Source organism: Tursiops truncatus, chromosome 2 (genome assembly GCF_011762595.2).
Source record: "Tursiops truncatus isolate mTurTru1 chromosome 2, mTurTru1.mat.Y, whole genome shotgun sequence".
NCBI lineage: Eukaryota > Metazoa > Chordata > Mammalia > Artiodactyla > Delphinidae > Tursiops > Tursiops truncatus.
The window spans coordinates 108,851,481-108,857,655 of NC_047035.1; the positions used below are offsets into that span (position 1 = coordinate 108,851,481).

General features: G+C 51.5%; 1 pseudogene; it reads left to right on the plus strand.

Moving 5' to 3' along the window:
- Positions 1 to 1,061: 1,061 nt before the first annotated feature.
- Positions 1,062 to 4,781, plus strand: LOC109552331 (golgin subfamily A member 7 pseudogene; annotated as a pseudogene).
- Positions 4,782 to 6,175: the final 1,394 nt, after the last annotated feature.

The window sequence follows — 6,175 nt, forward strand, 5'->3', positions numbered from 1 at the left end:
CGAGGGCCCCAGCTGGCTGGGTAATGAGGTCTGGGGCGAAGGGGCACCTCGTGAACACTTCGGGCCTGAAACCCCAGGAAGAAAGGCAGCCGTGAGTCTCACAGCCATGTGTCTGTTCTGCAGCCCAGGGCCTAGCGCCTCCAAGAGCTCCTCTTTCAAGATGACACAGAATTTCTCATGTCCTTCTGGGCCTCCGACAAATTATATGTGTGACCACAGTAGGGTGCCAAGCTTCCCTGGTTATCACCCCTTTGAGCCCCTCAGCAACCCTGAAAGGCAGATGTTAACTTTTCCATTGTGGGGTTGAAGAAACCTATGCCCAGAGAGGTGAGGTAACTTGTCCAGAGTCACACAGCCTGAAATAGCAGAGTGGAACTAGAACCTGGGTCCTCCGACACAATCCAGCTCGTGCCACTTGGCTAGTGGTTTCTAAACAGCTCTGTGGAGCCCTAGGGGACTCTCAGAGTGGTTTGCCTCAGGATAAGGGATCGTCGAGAGGACTGGAAACTCCACCCCATGTGTCCCCCGCTTCAACCAGGGCAGTTATTTACATGTTGGACGTCTAGGTGGGATTTTGTTTGCATTCCAGTTAGAAAAGCTTCTAAAATCACTGCACTTTTAGAAAATTGTCCCAGGAAGGGACCTGTCACAGGGCCGCTTCCTTGCTCATCTCTGACAGTGAATGGAGACCCGTGGAGCTGTGTAATGTGGCAGAATTGGCGTTCTGAGGCTCTGGTCTGGGGTCCCAGATCCCTGGCCTTGGTCTCCCCATCAGGCTTCCTGCAGGTGAAGCCCAGTACCCGCTGCCTGCCCAGCCCCTCCGGCTCCCTTCTCCCACCGAGCCCGGCTGGCCTGCTGCTCCCCTGCCCCACCAGCAGCCTTCTCACTGCTCTGTAACAGCTTCTCCAAGGCTCCGTTGTTTCCATGACCAACCAAGGAAAAAGACAACAAAGATGGGGAGAGGACAACGTTTCTGGGGTCTCCACAAGTTTTGAATGATTTCCCTACACTTCTTCACTCAGCAAACATTTCTAGAGCTGTAAGAGCCAGCATCTGAGGATAAAAATGTCCCTGAAGGCGGTGCGACAGCCGCTGGAGGGCAGCGGAGGCGGCGTGGCCCGTCCTGTCCTCGCCACGAGGCCGCAGCAGACGCCAGTGTCCGGGAAGGTTTTCATTCGGCGAGACTACAGCAGTGGCATCCGCTGCCAGTTCCAGACCAAGTTCCCCGCGGAGCTGGAGAACCGGATTGACAGGCAACAATTTGAAGAAACAGTTCGAACTCTAAATAACCTTTATGCTGAAGCAGAGAAGCTCGGGGGCCAGTCCTATCTTGAAGGCCGCCTGGCTTGTCTAACAGCGTACGCCAACTTCCTGTGCATGGAAACTCACTACGAGAAGGTTCTGAAGAAAGTCTCCAAATACATTCAAGGGCAGAACGAGAAGATCTATGCTCCCCAAGGCCTCCTCCTGACAGATCCCATCGAGAGAGGACTCCGAGTTACTGAAATTACTATTTATGAAGACAGAGGCATGAGCAGTGGAAGATAAACCGTAGAATTAAAGGCCCACCTCCAGCTGGGACCCTCATCTGTGCACCGGCCGACCGCAGGGTGTCCCCCACCTCCTCTCCAGAGCATCATTCCTTTGAATCTGCTGTCAGAGCCACGGTGCCCTTCGCTCCAAGGACTGACTTTCTAGAATTCCACACCTGGAGTGACCGCTAGTCGCTCAGCATCCACTTTGTGTCTCCAAATGGTGGAGGACTCTGTAATCTTTGGATTCGTTTTTGAGAAAACGCAGTGAAGCATTTCACTTTTTTAATTCAAAGCCATGAATAAAATATGCAGTTGGTCAGCCCAACACAGTTTATTTCTTACCTGCCAGCAGTGCCAGTGGCTCTCGTCATTCCCTGGGCTTCAGCAAGTCGTAAACTAGCCAGTGCTCAGTCTTACTCCCCCAGATTCATAAAACGCTTTTCTCCAGGATTTTGGTGAAGGGTGGGCTGTGTCTGGTTTTGCTAATGCATCTCCCAGATTTCAGAGAATTACTAGTTTTGCCATGACTCAAAGCTTAAAGATCAAGTTCTGCTGTTCAGATTCTCAAACTGAAGCTCATTGGAAAAATAATGTCTAACGTTACTTGTTTTATTATAGCAATTACTGATTAAAGCAGTATTTAATGCAATTTCCAGGTTTTTGTTTTTTGGGGTTTTTTTTTTTGAGAATTCTGTTATTAACTGCATTACCTTGAACACTGGGAAGATGTGGTATGTGTTGCTTGTTCCTTATAAAAATAAGTAAGCACAATAAAGTGGGTGCTGAACCATCAAACACAGATGTCCCTGCTGTGTCCCTGAATGAGCAAGTGTTAATAAATAGTTTAATTATCGTTTTGTTATAAATATAACTTAAGAGAAAAAAATTTGATAGGAATAATACTATATATTGCTAATTTTTAACTATCCCTACTGGCAAACCGTATGATTCCTAGACTTTCCTCAGATACGGTATTCAGTGCGCAGAAATACTATGATTGGTTCAAGTTCAGTAAGTTAAGTGGTTTCCAGCTAAAACTCTCAAGCCTGGGTCACTGTTTCTAGTTCTTCTTTTTGTCTGTGTGTTCTTAGTATTGGGACTTCCTGTGCCCTTCATCTTTAGGGTTTGAGAGCCCTGTATTTGGGAGAAAGTTAGGACATGTACTAGGAGAGAATGAAACAGTTAAACGTTTTACTTTCAGAGATATTGTAGGTGCTAATGCTGGATTTAACCTTTCAGATTTAATTTCTTTTATGGGTCTGTTAGTTATTCAGTAAACCCCATAGCTCTTTGTAATATTTCAATTGTATGAAACTTGTTACTTTATAGCCTATAATAGGGTGTCTGTCTGCCTTTTAAACCCGTTGCAATAACTTTGCTGAAATATTAACACATGAGTAAAACTTTTCTTAAACAAACAAAAAAAAAGAAATGTCCCTGAGCCCGAGTCTGGCCCTTGGAGAGCTAATGGGAAGACATAGTACAGACTCATCACAGTGGTTCCCCAGGGACGACTCGCTGGGTGCAGTGCTGGAGGGTCTTCCAGACCCCATGGAGGGGCAGGGGGAGTGGGTGACTGCTGATGGTGAGAGCGTGGCAGATGTCAGGGAAGGCTACGCGGAGCTGGAGAAGCCTGAACCCCTTGGAAGGCAGAGGAAGAGTTGGCCTGGGGTGGGGGGCCCTGAAGCACTGTCTTGCTAGAGGGAGCGGCACGTTTGGGGGCTCGAGGCCGGAGAGCAGAGGGTGTTTCGTGTGGTTTCACCTACGCGTAGGAGGCAGAGTGGAGGAGTGGGGCCTGGGGAGATGGGTGGCCGCCAGGTGAAGGTGCCGAGGAAGGGGGCCGAGGCCCCCAGGCCTTCTGTTGCCCACTCCCCTCTGCAGTTCCCTCCACGGGGCCCCTGTCCTCAGGGCATCCCGAGGGGCCACTTAGGCTGTGGGTAGCGGTCAACAGGGGATTCATAACCCAGGGGCACCCCGACATCGGTGCCCGACTGCCCCCGTACCCTGGGCCTTACCTCCTGAGACCTGGGGAAGAGGCGAGGAAGGTCACAGCTAGTGAGGTGGCAGCTCCTCCTTTTCAGACCTCAGTCACTCTCTATGTACAGCAAGGGGGTTGTCACAGATGATGGCTAAAGCCCCTTCTGGCCTGGATTCCTTCTTTACAGACAAGGAAGGTATTTCATTTTGGCTCCCCCCAGGAAACGGAGCCCGAAACCAGATTTGAGTGCTAGTAGTTTATTTGGGAGGTGATCTCAGGAAGCGCCAGTGGGGATGTGAGAGGGCGAAGGAAAGGAGAGAACACAGGGTGCTTGATGTGCAGAGGACCCTGCAGGTGACCGGGGCTCCGTGTAACGCACCCCTTCAGAGTTGTCCTGTTCGAGGGGACAGGAAGCCGGGTGTTCGCCCCCCAACTCCTGTCTGTCTTTTGTTGAGGGCTGCTCCTGGGGGCCTGAACTCCCGGCACTTCTGGCCTGCCCCACCTGTAGGCACAGCATCTGCCTGCAACCCCAGGAGGCCTACAGGCAGAGAGTGGCAGAGGCTGCAGTAGGAAGCCGGTGGCGTGATGACAACGGTGTGTAGCAAACAGCACTTACAAAAGGAGGTTGTGCACTCATGGACAGCATGTTCTTCAGAAACCTAGACCCAAAGGGACTGAAGTGACTTCCCCTGGGTCACGCTGTGAGTTAGCGGCAGGCTGGACCGAGACTTGTCACCCAGGGCTCTTTCTGCCACCCATCCCTCCCCTCCCCCACCTCTGTTGTCAGGTCTGTCAATCATCCTTGTCCCTCCTCCTTCACACGGTTTAATAAGAAAACTTTGGTAGTAGATGCAGAGATACCTTGAAAAACATCAATTGGTTTACATCTATGAAACTTTTGAGCCCTTCTCTGAAAAAGGCCTTATCATCTCCATCTCTGCATTGCCATCTCTGCACATGGCAGCCCCTTTATACACAAAGGATGAGCTGATGTTTCGGCCATCTGTGTGGATGGGGTGATGCCTGTGTCTTTATGGCTCCCAGTTTCCTTGTTTGAAAAATAGGCATGTGATACCAGCGTGCTAACGTCCTAGGCTTGTATCAGATGGTCAGCGTGATGCATGGCACGTGGTAGGTGCTCGACAGCAGTTTGGACTGCCGAAGGACGTTCAGGAAACCACATCGGCTGCCACGCCAGGGGGAGGGGTGGTCACGGTGGTGAGCCGGCAAGAACCATCCTGAGTCAAAGGATCGCGTCCCTCCCCCACCCTTCCCACCAACCATGCCCCCCTCCACAGGTCTGAGGTCGGGTCGGGTTGCCCCCTCCCCCACCCCTGCACTTTCCCCGCATCCCTGAAGCTCTGAGTCAGGTTTCCCACCTCCTGCGATTTCACAGCTCCCCGCCAGCCAAGCTGTTTTGCAGACCCAAGTTGGTAATGACAGATTCTTCTCTCCTGGCCCTCCACTGGCGAAACCACGGAAAGTATTTGAAACACGCAGCCTGGGAATGTGCAAGCTTCCATTGGCCGGGCTGGGCAGGGGCCAGCGATTTCTCAGCCAGCGCTTTTGACTAAGACTTGTACGGCTCAGGTTTCCCAGGAGCTCGTCAGCTCAGTTTTTCAACAGCATTTATACTTTTTTTTTTTTCCACCCTTCAGAACATTAACCCTAAAGTAGGTTCTGAATCACACGATCCCTGGAAGCATGGCTCTCTCTCTGTTAGCGGCACGGTTTTGGGTGGGCCTCAGGAGAGCTGGCCTCAGCCTGGGACGGGGATCTCCTGCCCATCAGGGCTCCTCGGGCCCAGGCGGCGTGAACCAGAGGATTCTCTGCTGAAAGGGATCCCCAGAGGACTTCCAGGTCTTCCGCCTCTAGAGAGATCTGGTTAACCCATTCCAGGCCTCTGCAACTTTGATTTTAAAATGTCCTCTGATAGGGTTGAAGGAAGGGAGAGAAGATGCAAAGACCACAGACTCTGGACCTAGGTACACCTACATGTCAGTTAGGCCTCTGCTCCCACTGGGTTTCATCGTCTGTAAAATGGCAATAATATTGTAATGCCCACCTCCAGGTTATCGTGAGGTTTAAATGGCAGCACAGAAAATCACCTAGGGCTTCCCTGGTGGCGCAGTGGTTGAGAGTCCGCCTGCCAATGCAGCGGACACGGGTTCGTGCCCCGGTCCAGGAAGATCCCACATGCAGTGGAGCGGCTGGGCCCGTGAGCCATGGCCGCTGAGCCTGCGCGTCCGGAGCCTGTGCTCCGCAACGGGAGAGGCCACAACAGTGAGAGGCCCGCGTACCGCAAAAAAAAAAAAAAAAAAAGAAAATCACCTAGTACAATTCCTGCACATGGTAGGTGTGCAGAGTAGTTTCCTCTCTTCCTTATTTCTTGGTCACTGATGCTACGGTCTCATCACAGAGTTGTTTGGTGAATGGATGAAGGTCTTGACCTAAACACCCCCTTCTTCTCCTCTCAAGGCAAAACCATGGAACAGGTATTTCCTGAGCATCAGTTCTGTGCAAAGAGCAGAACTAGGCCTTGTGGTGACACCCCTGATGCCAGAGTCCCTGTTGTAGAGGAATTTCTGGTCTCGTGAGCGAGCAGGCACCACGGGAAAACGGCAGGTGGATAAAATGTCCACAGGAGAGACAGTCGCAATGA